We start from the raw sequence: 13,450 nt of genomic DNA, 5'->3' as shown, positions 1-13,450 counted from the left end.
TATGTTTAAAACAAAAAAAGGCTCATGTTGCATAGTATTTTGCATTTCAAAATGTGTCAAAAATGTTTCCTCATAATATTATTCTACAAACCTTTTGGTGAGGATTGTTTGTGTGTGTTTTGTTAATGCTCACCAGAGGATTTTTTTCCCCATTGCTTTTTCAGAGAGAGTGAGAGGGAAGGAAGGCGAGAGAGATAAACATTCATGTGAGAGACACATCAACTGGTTGCCTCCCACACATGCAACCCAAGTACGTGCCCTTGACCAGGAATCAAACCCCAGACCCTTCGGTTCGCCCAGCTGATACTCTAAGCACTAAGCACACTGGCCAGGACTACGAAGCTATTCTTAATGGCTACTTAAAACTGTACTATTTATAAAACTCCCAGGAGCCCTAGAATTTCTTCTCTCTCTCTCTTTTATTTTCTTCTTTCTCTTCTACTTTTCCCTCTCCACACATTCCCCAGTGAGAAAAATATAGTCAACCCTCGGTTCCATCTCCCATCTTGAACAATTCAGTTCGTGATCTGACAACCCTTTCCTGCCGACACATCAGCATGACAAAAAGTGCCTCGCAGGCCACAAACAAAGAAGAGAATATGAGTCAGTTTACCACAAAACCTCACATTATTAGCATCTCAGGAAACTGTGCTGTGAATATTTTTGTGTTTTGTTTTGTTTTGCTTTCACTGCTGGTGAAATGGAGCTTTAGCACTATTTTTAAAACATACAGAGGCCATCAGGGGTGCTAATGTTGCTAAGGGTGTGAAAGAAACAATGATCACAGGCAACTGAAAAGGTAGAAAAACTGTTGTTGATTTGGGTAAACAAAAAGCAGTCAGCCCATGACAGCGTTACACATGATGACATGGTAAAAGCAAAGACGCTGCATACTGACTTCCTGAAAGATACCCCTGGAACAAGTGCTGAAAGTGATTCATTTAAGGATGAGAGGGAGTGGTTAGAAAAATTTAAGAAAAGAAGTATTTGTTTCTAGATCAGACATACTATATAGAAGAAAGGTTAAAAGCAAATCATTTGGGAGTCTGGGGCAAATTCAATTTACATAACTTCTAATGGGGAAAAATGATTCGGTTTTCAAACAAATCGCTTCTCAAACAGCCTTCCGGAATAAATTTTGAGAGCCAAGGTTCCTCTGTACAACTAAAAGGCAACATCCTTGCCCTGGCCAGAGGCTTGCTTGGTTGGAATGTCATCCCATACACCAAAAGGCTGCAGGTTTGATTCCTGGTTAGGGCACATACCTAGGTTACAGGTTTGATCCAAAAAACATATCCTTGGGTGAGGATAAAATCCTATATAATAAAGGGGTAATATGCAAATCAACCGAACGGCAGAATGACTGGTTGCTCTGATGCGCACTGACCACCAGGGGGCAGACACTCAATGCAGGAGCTGCACCCTGGTGGTCAGTGCGCTCCCACAGGGGGAGCACTGCTCAGCCACAAGCTGGGCTGACTGCTGGCAAGCGCAGCGGCGGTGGCAGGAGAGGCTCCATGGCAGCACTAAGAACATTCGACTGCGCTTAGGCCAGCCGTGGGCAAACTACAGCCCGCGGGCCGGATCCAGCTCGTTTGAAATGAATAAAACTAAAAAAAAAAAAAAAAAGACCGTACCCTTTTATGTAATAATGTTTACTTTGAATTTATATTAGTTCACACAAACACTCCATCCATGCTTTTGTTCCGGCCCTCCGGTCCAGTTTAAGAACCCATTGTGGCCCTCGAGTCAAAAAGTTTGCCCACCCCTGGCTTAGGTCCAGGCCCATGGGGAGTGGACCTAAGCCATCAGTCGGACATCCCCCGAGGACTCCCGGACTGCTAAAGGGTGCAGGCTGGGCTGAGGAATCCTCACACACACACCAGTGCACGAATGTTGTGCACCAGGCCTCTAGTAAATAAATAAAAGGCAACAGCCTTCCTTCAATTAGCACATCACAAATGCTTTCAGACCAGTACCATGCTGCTGTATGTTTTTCACAATCATTTATAGCGTATGTATTTGTTAGATGATTGTGACTCAGTGACTGTCTCTGCCCCACCAAGCTCCAAGGAAGGGCCAGGTTACCATCTCATAGATGGTATGTCTCCCCCACAATCCACCACTCACAATTCAAAATGATAATAACTCCAAACAAAATACAGGTCACAGGGGTATGATTTTTCCAGAAAGATGACCTCATCGTTTCTTCAAAAATTACAAAACATTACATTATTTCAATGTTTTTCTCTCTTTTGGTGCTCTACTTTACTAATGCTCAAACACATGCTTATACCGTCCATTAAGCAATGTCCCCGGGAACTGTGACAGGACTGTTCTGTTCTAAGGAGCAGTGCGAGTCTGAATTCAGATTATGAAATCTATGCACAATCAAAATCCCATACCTGAGTATACAGATTTCAATGAATGACATTTGGAAAAAGAGAATATTAACTGCCTGTTCAAAGTTGTATTATTCATGTGGAATCACTGGCAAATGCTTTATGCTATGTTTGAAATTGCACAAAGCTTACTGGGATATTTGCTACTCTTCCATTAGATCAGTGGTTCTCAACCTTCCTCATGCCGCGACCCTTTAATACAGTTCCTCACGTTGTGGTGACCCCCGACCATAAAATTATTTTCGTTGCTACTTCATAACTGTAATTTTGTTACTGTTATGAATCGTAATGTAAATATCTGATATGCAGGATGTATTTTCATTGTTAAAAATTGAACATAATTAAAGCATAGTGATTAATCACAAAAACAACATGTAATTATATATATGTTTTCCGATGGTCTTAGGCAACCCCTGTGAAAGGGTCGTTCAACCCCCAAAGGGGTCGCGACCCACAGGTTGAGAACCACTGCATTAGCTGAATAAATTACATCACTTGCATTGAGTGATTTTATGAGGGAATTTCAAGTGACTTATTCATCAGATCTTCACACTTAAATTAAGAGAAATTATTTGCTTCCAGAAAATGAAATGTCAAGAAGTGTCAACACGCTAATGATATTGATAGTAGTTAAGAGCTTGGGCTCCCAAGTCAAACTGTTTTGGCTTAAATTCTGATTTTCCCTAGCTGTGGGATCTACGCCTCAACAATCAGTTTCCTCATGAAAAAAGTATCTCCTTATGGAGTTACTGTGAGGATTAAATGAGTTCATACATATAAAGTGCTTAGAAGAGTGGATCAAGCCTTCAATAAATGTAAGCTAATTAGTATCATCATTATAATTACACATTTTTACAAAAGGCCTGTGACCAAGCAGTAAAATGATAACCTGGGGAAGATCTGGAATTGCTGAGTAGGGGACTTAGGACATTTTCTAAATTAGACAGTTTTCATTTTCTTTTTAGTATGTTTTTACTAGAGGCCCGATGCACAAAATTCATGCCAGAGTAGACCTTCCTTCCCCTGGCTGCCAGTACCACCTTCCCTCTGGCACCTGGGACCCAGGCTTCCCCCGCAGCCCCAGCTTCATCCAGAAAGTAGTCCGGAAGGATGTTGGTCTAATTAGCATATTATGCTTTTATTATTATAGATTGATTTTAGGGAGAGAGGGAGAGGGAGAAAAAGAAACATTGATGTGAGAAACATCAATTGGTTGCCTCTGGTAGGCACCCCACTGACCAAGGACCAAACCGCAATCTGGGCATGTGCCCTGACGGGGAATTGAACTGGTGACCTTTGGGTGCACAGGACAACGCTCAACCAACTGAGCCACACTGCCCAATTGTTTTTTAACTTTTTTTTTTTTAATGCAGAGAAATTCTCTGCTTAAATTAAATCTTATGTGAATCCCAATTTATAAAACAGGTAAAAGCAGCAAGGGTTGAAGCACCCTGGTTTTCACCCACTCAGTTCCCACCTTACCTCACTTGAGAAGACTCTGAAACCCCTCCTCGGAGCACTGAGTTAGGAAAAAAAGTCGAGAAGGACATATTCCAAGGTGCTCAGAGCACTGACCTTAGGAGAGTCGGGCTGGCCTTGCTTGGTAGGGTAAAGAAGGGCTTGAAATACCATTTTCACTTTTTCAATCCTGCACATTTTTAGATTACTTGAAATTTTGTTTATGCGGAACACTTTTAATTTTTTTAATTTAGAAAGTAGTAAGAGCCTTCCTGAAAACCGACAAGATGGCAGAAGTGGAGCAGAAGCAGCAGCGGACCTTGTGCAAGTTTGCCTGCTGGGCATGGGTCCTGACCAGCTGCTGGACATGCCCTATGAGCAGCCGGTGGACCTGTGTAATGAGCAGCTGCTGCACCTGCACGGTGCCCCACGGCTGCGGCGGCTGAACCGGCCTGCGGAGGAAGCAGCACTGGCTGCTGAAGCGCCTGCACTAGGCCCAGGAAGGGGCACCGCCCCTGGAGAAGCCCGAGGTGGTGAAGAGGTACCTGCAGGACATGATCATCCTGCCAGAGACGGTGGGCAGCATGGTGGGCCTGTACAATGGCAAGGTCTTCACCCAGGTGGAAATCAAGCCTGAGAAGATTGGCCACTACCTGGGTGAGTTCTCCATCACCACGAGCTGGCCAGGCACAGAGCCACCCACTCCTCCCACTTCGTCCCTCTCCAATAGCCAATAAAAGCACAGAGGTAGATGGTCAAAAAAAATAAAATAAAATAAAAAGTAATAAATAAGAAAACATCACTCTAAAAAAGCATTTTCATGGTTCTATCTCTTCAAGTGGATTACCATATTTTAATAAATCATTTCCCTATAGCAGGGCATTTTTTTAATATATCTTTATTGATTTCAGAGAGAAAGGGAGAGGGAGAGATGGAAACATCAATGATGAGAGAAAATCATTGACTGGCTGCCTCCTGCATGTCTCCCACTGAGGATTAAGCCTGCAACCCAGGCATGTGCCCTTGACTGGAATCGAACCTGGGACCCTTCAGTCTGCAGGCTGACGCTCTATCCACTGAGCCAAACCAGTTAGGGCAGCAGGGCATTTTCTTGATGAAATTACATCGCAATGAAAATGAACATCTTTGTGCATAACACTTTCCATATCTAGAGTTATTTCCTTAGGGTAAATTTATAAAAGTTAGTTCCAATATAAGTTCTTAAGATGCACAGCTCAAAATAGGACTCAATGGAACATAAATGTATAAAATCTAATGAGTTTTAAAAGCCATCCTATATCAGCAAACTTGGATTCAAGCATTCATGTTTACGATACATAAAACCTAATTTACAAAACTAATTAGCAAAGCTTCCACATCTCGGAAATACATTAAAGAGAAATTTGATTCAGAAATCGAAATCACTCTACCTTTCATGAATGTTTCGCAACTCCCCTTGCCACTTACCAAAACCATACCCTGAAAGGGTTTCCCTCCACAGATGGGTTCCACAGCCCCGTTCTGTGAAGTCACAGCACTGTGACAGTATAATCGTTCTCTGGCAACAACCTGACGTCACTCAATTCTTCTTCGTAAGTTCTTTGGGGTGTGCAGATGTTCTATTTTTACTTCTTCAAAGATCAAAATCTACTTTCTGTTGCCGCTCCATTAATCTCACATGAATGATAACTTTTTTTTTAATATATTTTATTGATTTTTTACAGAGAGGAAGGGAGAGAGATAGAGAGTTAGAAACATCGATGAGAGAGAAACATCGATCAGCTGCCTCCTGCACATCTCCTACTGGGGATGTGCCCGCAACCCAGGTACATGCCCTTGACCAGAATCGAACCCGGGACCTCTCAGTCCGCAAGCCGACGCTCTATCCACTGAGCCAAACCAGTCTCGGCAACATTTTAATCTAACTTATTCCCTTTGTCCCCAGCCATCTTCATAAAACTACTTTTTGGTAAGTGCTCAGAGAATGCCTTTCTGTTCAAACCCCAAAATCAAAAGGTTTGATATTATTTTTATTATCTCTACGACTATTTTAATGTAAGAGCACTTTTTGTTAAATTATCTTTTAAATAACTGAATGTGGTTCTATCATATGATTTCAACTTTAAAAAAAAAAGGATTTCTAATAAAACCTTTTCCTTTTTTCAAAAGCAACATCAAGGTCATTTAGCGAGGGAACATGGCTACAGAACCTGGCTGGAGAACCTGGAGAACCTAGCAAGAGAACATGGACACAGGACCTGGCTGGAATCCTAACCAGAACTTCGCTGGAGATCCAGAGCAGAACCTCTCTGGAGATCCAGACCAGAACTTGGCTGGAGATCCTGGCTAGGCTGCTGATCAACTGAACACTGCCTCCATGTCATTCCTTCTTCACCGACTCCATCCACACCTTTGGGGACCCCTGGACCTGTTGGGGTTGGACCCCAGCATGTTACTATGTAACAATTCTCATATTAAAGGTATTTACCCTCCATCAACAAAGATTTGTGTAGTCCCTACTGGGTACCAGGCACTTGGCTAAATGCCAGAGATTCAACGTGGACAAGACAAAGACAAGGTCTGCTCTCATTGATCTTTCAGTCGGTGCAAAGGCTGAAAGGTGAAAGGCAAAACAAGGAATCTTTATGAAATGGAAGGATCCAGAACTAAAAAATAGTGGCATGATTCTTTAGAAAAATAGATGGGGCCAGTTTTGGAAAACCTGTAACACCGGGCCAAGAAATTTGAAGTTTATATTTGAAAGATGCAATTCAGCGGCATCTGTAGAAAATATAAACCTAATCAGGCCCCGATTCAAACTTTTCAATGCCCTCTCATCCACTCTCCAATAAAGCCAAAGTCCGTAATAAGGTTAACTCAACCCTGCATAATCATCACCACCTGCCCAAGACCTTCAGCTGTGGTCACGCTGGACTTCTGTTTCCTCTGTTGTAGGGATTTTCTGATTATATACCACAATCTAATAAGTATCTGTGTGTGACACACTCTTATTTTCTATTTCATTTCTTTTTCAAAACACATAGGTCACAACGCACTAAACTGATTTTACAATCTACTGATAGGTGCCTAGTTTGAAAAATACCACTTTAGTGAGCGACACTCTTACACTTCTTAGTTTTTCCGTGTTCTTTTTGCCTGAAACACGTGGGCTCATCTTCACTCTTCCCTTTTTCCTGGCTACTTTGTGTTCTACTTTATGATCTTAGTTCTTACACATCACTTCCCTGACCCTCTTACATATAGTTCCCCCTCCTCTGTGATCCCGAATTACTCCATGTTTTCTAACATTCACTATGCTTTATTGTAACTGCACTTGTCTTTCCAGGCTGTAAACTCCATGGGAGCAAGGAGTATGCCCACAGGTGAATCCCAAGGGCCTAGCCTAGTGCCTATTACTTATTAGATGTAGTGGAGGAATAAAACAAGGAAATGGGCTTAACTAATCTATCTTTAACCACACAATGAAATGATCACCCACTTAAAAACTGTTATTTCTGTGGAAAACATATTCTTAGTTCCAATTTCATAAATGGTGATGAAAGCCCTGGCCAGGTAGCTCCGTTGTTTAGAGCATTGTCCCATACACCAAGGTTTCGGGTTCAATTCTTGGTCAGGGCACATACAATGAATGCATAAATGAATGGAACACCAAACCAATATTTCTCTCTCCCCCCTCCCACTCACTCTCTGTCTCTCCCTCTAAAAATCAATCAATAAAAAAATCTTGCCCTGACCTGTTTGGCTCAGTGGATAGAGCGTTGGCCTGAGGACGGAAGGGCCCCAGGTTCGATTCCAGTCAAGGGCATGTACCTTGGTTGCAGGCACATCCCCAATTGGGGGGTGTGTGCGGGAGGCAGCTGATCGATGTTTCTCTCTCATCCATGTTTCTAACTCTCTATCCCTCTCCCTTCCTGTCTGTAAAAAATCAATAAAATATATATATTTTTTTTAAATCTTAAGTGGTAATTAACTTCCTATAAAAGCTAGCCTACAAAACACCATTATCCAGGACACAACTAATGAGAGATGGCAGTTTATTTTCCCCTCTACCACAGCACTCAGGACTGAGGGACACTCTTCTTTCCTCCACCAGTGGCTCCTCGGACAGTTAAGTGATTTATATAATGGCTAAAATAGGGATAAAGGTCAATATTCCAGATAAGCCCCACCCCTGAGCTTTCACTGGCCCTCTTAGATTTGTGTGCCTTCAAGGTGAGAAAGTTTTCCTTTCTATTCCAATCCCTATGAGATAAACTCCCTGAAACAGGGCTTTCCCTCCCACAAGAAACCCGAAGTTTTTTATGTGCTATCGTTGTATCTGGGTAGGCAAAGTATGAAGGAGTAGTGTGAACATGAGTCTAAGCTAAATCCTCCAATCCAGCTTTCTCAGGACTGAAAATGAAACTGTATTTTAATACTTGAATCCTCATCTGGCTTTTGGAACTTTATCTTGCCGGAAGCCAATTCCAGCATGTCATAATTTCAAGAGTTTCTGATGGCATTTCCCCAAACCTGAATAGGATACATTAAATTGATTGTTTTCTGCCAGGCAGCTCAGGGCATCTTAATCTACATGTTATTGCCTCCTACTGGCCAAACACCTGAACAGCCGTAGGCTAATTCCCCCATTCTGACAATGGACTCTGTACCAAACCCTGAGCCTTTGAAGTGTATATTTCTGCCTCGCCTCAGGACAAATTGTGTTAATAAAAAGCATGGGGACCTTAGAACTTAGATCTTAGTTCCTTTAAGTTAAGCAGCTCTGACCCCCAAATGCCTTTCAAAATTATACTTCGTCTCTGGACTCCTATTTAATCTACGCACAGCCTTCTCCAGATTTCCTGAACCCTTCTTGATACCAGAACAAGAACCAAGGCATAATGCATATAAGAATAACCAATGGACACAAGACACTAGGGGGTAGGGGCCGGGGGAATGTCAAGGGGGGGGGGGGGGAAAGGAGACATATGTAATACTCTTTGTAATACTTCAAGAAATAAAAATTATTTTAAAAAAAATCAACCAATGAATCCATGTATGAGTGAAACAACAAAACAAAACAAAAAAAAAGAACCCTGGCATATCTCAATTTGACCAGAATCTGAAGAGGGAGAAGGGGTGTGATTATAGCACACTACACACCTTCAACATGAACAACAGTAATCCCAGTCTGAGTCTGGGTCCTAGAAGAGCAGGCACAGAGGAGCTAGGTGGAGCAAATGCAATGGGAAGAGAAATGGAATGAAGGACAGGGAGGTTTTTTCCACTTTTCTTACTTAGAATTTTTCTTTGGCAAAAATGTCTGAATAAGTTGAATCTGTCTTTATATCATACAACTGTCCTTCCAAATTGTTTCATTCAATTGGTAGTATACTTTTGAGCAGTCATATTAGAGTAAAAGAAAAATGGGCTTGAATTCCTGGTCATTTCTCATCTTCCAGACTCCTTATGCTGTCCAAAGATCCCCATTTTCAACACCCACACTTTTAGATATAGGGCAAGTTTTGCCGAAACCTCCAAACTGTTTCAGAACAGGAAATGAGATCACACTCTACTCACCTCTCCTAACATGCCCCCACCCCCCCCACCCCCCAGTCAAAACTCTCATTTCCGCCGGGCCAGTGTGGTTCAGTGGTTGAGCATTGACCTATGAGCCAGGAGGTCATGATTCAACTCCCAGTCAGGGCACATGCCCAGGTTGGGGGCTCACTCCCCAGTAGGGGGTGTACAGGAGGCAGTCAATCAATGATTCTCTCTCATCCTTGATGTTTCTCTCTCCCTCTCCCTTCCTCTCTCTGAAATCAATAAACAAAATTTTTTAAAAAAACAAAAAACTCTCAGTTCCTCAGATACGAGAAAGCAATCTGATTAAATCCATTCACATGAGATAGACCATCTGACTGACAGTTCTAGCCTCTGAACCCTACCAGATTACACAGATATAGATATTTTAATTTTATTTTAAAGCTATAGAAATCTAACTACAGTAATTTCAGAGACAAGATGAGAAGTCCCTAGAAGTCTCCCATAAAGGAAGCAGATCTGCTCGGACCAGCATTTTCGGGGATCATGTCCCAAAAGTTGTTCCCACTACCCTCTCCAGAGAAGGCCAACTGGAAAAAACATTTGCAGCTACAGGAAATTTACACATTGCTTGGGTACGTCAGTAACAACATTAAGTTGGATAGGTTATATTTTCAATGTTTGATCATCATTTCATTAGCTAAAACAAAAACCACTCAGATTATATATTGGAATTACTAGCTTCATTCTACTAACAGAATTAAGCATAAATGGGTTAAATGTTTCTATTGCATTATAATTTGGTAGTTGAAGCACAGGATTGGACTGCTCTTCACACACTTTTAATAAGCTATTTATCCATTATTTCCACCAGGAAATCCTTTGTTTTATTTGATAACGTTTCTGAAAATTGATAGAATACTTTTGAGCAGTCATATTAGAGTAATAGAAAAATGGGCTTGAATTCCTGGTCATTCCAAGGGTGGTGTCTTTTTCAGTGGTTTGTGCTATGTAAGAGCTGAAGCTAATGTCGAATTTGTGTGTACTCAGAAATTAACCACGAAATAAGTATAGCAGCATTCATTCAGCAGGAAGTGGCTCTTAACTTCGGCACCATCAAAAATATTTGACCCCAGGTGTTTTGGCTCAGTGAAGAGAGCGTTGGCGGGTCGAAGGTCTCGAGTTCAATTCCTGGTCAAGGGCATGTACCTCAGCTGCAGGTTTCATCCTGTCTGGGGGGAAAAGCAGGAGGCAACCAGTCCATATGTACATTGATGTTTCTCTCTCGCGCTCCCCCTCCCTGCCTTTCACTCTCTCTAAAACTCATTGGAAAAAATATCCTCAGATGAGGATTAAAAATAAAAAAAATTTGTCTTTGCCACCCACATATAAATATAATTATAATAAAGACTACACAAACTGCCGAAGCCGGTTTGGCTCCGTGGATGGAGCGTCGGCCTGCGGACTGAGGCGTCCCGGGTTCGATTCCGGTCAGGGGCATGTGCCTGGGTTGCAGGCATATCCCCAGTGGGAGATGTGCAGGGGGCAGCTGATCGATGTTTCTCTCTCATCGATGTTTCTAGCTCTCTGTCTCTCTCCCTTCCTCTCTGTAAAAAATCAATAAAATATATTTAAAAAAAAAAAAAAAAAAGACTACACAAACTTAGGAAAATAGGACCTCCCACTTCCCTTAATTTCAGGTTGATGTCTTTATTAGTCAGTGCTAGCCCCTTAACCAAAATTCTTTTCTAGAAATGTAGATTATAATTAAACAATAAACAAATTACCCAATTAAAATATGGGGGGAAGATCTGAATAGCCATTTCTCCAAAGAAGATATACAAGCGGACAATGAACACAGGAAAATATGCTCAACATGATTAGTCAGCAGGGAAATGCAAACCAATACCGTTTCACACCCACTAGGATGGCTATAATGAAAATTAGCCAATAGACCAGTGGTTCTCAACCTTCCCAATGCCTCGACCCTTTAATACAGTTCCTCACGTTGTGGTGACCCCCAACCATAAAATTATTTTCGTTGCTACCTCATAACTGTAATTTTGCTACTGTTATGAATCGTCATGTAAATATCTGATATGCAGGATGTATTTTCATTGTTACAAATTGAACATAATTAAAGCATAGTGATGAATCACAAAAACAATATGTAATTATATATGTGTTTTCCGATGGTCTTAGGCGACCCCTGTGAAAGGGTCGTTCGACCCCCAAAGGGGTCGCGACCCACAGGTTGAGAACCGCTGCAATAGACACTAGCGAGTGTTGGTGAGGATGTGTAGAACCTGGAACCCCGCATACACTGATTGGTAGGAAAGCAAAATGTTGCCCCTACTTTGGAAAAGTTGGCAGTTCCTCAAAAGTCAAACATGTGTGTTTACCCAAGAGAAATGAAAGTCGATGCCTGCAATAAAACATCCACAAACGTCAGTAGTAGCATTATTCACAATGGCCTAAAAGTGGAACCATCTTTAATGTCCACCAACTGCTGAATGGGTAGGCAAAATGTGAGACTGTGGTACGCCATTTCAACGGAATATTATCGAGCCACAAAAAGACTAAAGTACTGATACATGATACAACATGGATGAACCTGGGAAACATTTTGCTTTGCCAAAGGGGCCACTTCCAAAAAGCCACCTATGTGATTCCATTTCTATGAAATTTTCAGAATTGGGACATCTACAGAGACAGAAAGTAACCGAGTGGAGGTAACGGGGAAATTAGGAGCGACTACAACTGAAATGGGGTTTCATTTTGGGATGATGGCAATGTTCTGGATGGCGGTAATAACTGCAGAACTTTGTAACGATACTAAAAGCCACATTTTAAAAGGGTGAATTTTACAGCATGTGAAATATATCTCAATTTTTTTTTAAAAAACTGCTCAATTACGGAAAAACTGTTCAATTATGTCTATACATGTAAATGTGATATAGCTAATACATACGGATATGTAATCTTTCTCTAAATGACCTCCGGAGTTTCTGTTGTGTTTTTTAAACTGAGATATACTTCCCATCTACAAAGAAAAGAATGAAAGAACGCGGTGACTCAGAGCAAATGCCGAGCCCTGAAGCGGTGGATGCGGGGTGTGCCCGCGCCGGCCTCGCAGCCTCTCCATCCGCGCTCACCTTCGACCCATCACTCAGCCGCCGCCCGCGGTCTGGCCAGGTGTCCGGGCCCGGACGACCCACCGCGGCCGCCGGGTCCGCGGCCAGCCGGCCCTCCCGCCCGGGGCTGGGCGGGCACAGCGGGCCGGGCTCCGGCGCTGGCGCTGCCCGCGGGCCGGGAGGGCGCACGGCGGCTCGGACTGCCCCGCCGCGCGGCCGCTCCCCGCACCCCCGGCCCCCCCGCGCCCCCGCCCCAGGTCCCGAGCCCGGGTCCCGCCCCACTCCCTCTGGTACCTGGGATGCGCCTGAACCCGGCGCCGCGGCCAAAGCCGAGACTTCCCCTCCATTACCACCTGCCACGGCGCGCGGCGCCCGCCGGAGTGGAGGGGACCCCGCCTCTCAGATCCGCGTGAGGCACCTGGGGCGGGGGGTTCAGGGGCATTCACCTCGTCCCCCCGCGGCGACGGCGGCAGCTGGCCCGGCCCGCGGTCCTCCTGCTCCCGCACCTCCTCGCACCCGCGGCCCCGCGCTGACAGCCCAGGAGCCGGCGCCCGAGGCCGCGCGCTCCCCGCCCCGCCCCGCCGCCGCGGCCGCCCGGCGCAGGCGCACGCGCACCTCCGCCCCGGGCTGGGGGCGGGGGGGGGGAGCAGCCCGAGCCTGGTGATGTGGCCGCGGGGGCGGCGACCTGGAGCCCAAGCGCCGCCCCCTCCCGCCGCCCCCTCCGGGACCCGCGGCCGCGCCCTGAACGTCGCCGATGCGGGGACCGGATCGCCAAAGGAAAGAGGGCCTTTCCCGGAGAGCAGGGCTGGGGCCTCATTGTGGCAGCCACTCGGACACCCCCCCACCTCCGCCCACGTACAGCCACATCCCTGAGTGCTCCTGGGTCCGAGCCCCCAAATCTATGACTCATGG

General features: G+C 44.3%; 1 protein-coding gene and 1 pseudogene across 2 annotated transcripts in view; one reads left to right on the top strand and one right to left on the bottom strand.

The window, feature by feature from the left end:
• The window catches only part of SLC41A2 (solute carrier family 41 member 2), an 83,737-nt gene extending 70,604 nt beyond the window's left edge, over positions 1-13,133 (bottom strand). Inside the window, exon 1 of one of the 2 annotated variants that reach the window (XM_059681789.1) lies at positions 12,985-13,133. The gene's annotated coding sequence lies outside the window, so the exon portion shown is untranslated. Of the gene's footprint in view, positions 1-12,832 lie in introns of both variants that reach the window. The other variant, XM_059681788.1, reaches the window with a different exon arrangement.
• Positions 4,148-4,597, top strand: LOC132225950 (small ribosomal subunit protein uS19-like; annotated as a pseudogene).
• Positions 13,134-13,450: the final 317 nt, after the last annotated feature.

This window comes from Myotis daubentonii, chromosome 2 (assembly GCF_963259705.1).
Source record: "Myotis daubentonii chromosome 2, mMyoDau2.1, whole genome shotgun sequence".
NCBI classification, from domain to species: Eukaryota; Metazoa; Chordata; class Mammalia; order Chiroptera; family Vespertilionidae; genus Myotis; species Myotis daubentonii.
Note: the sequence above shows the minus strand (reverse complement) of the source record. Positions and strands in the feature narration are given on the sequence as shown.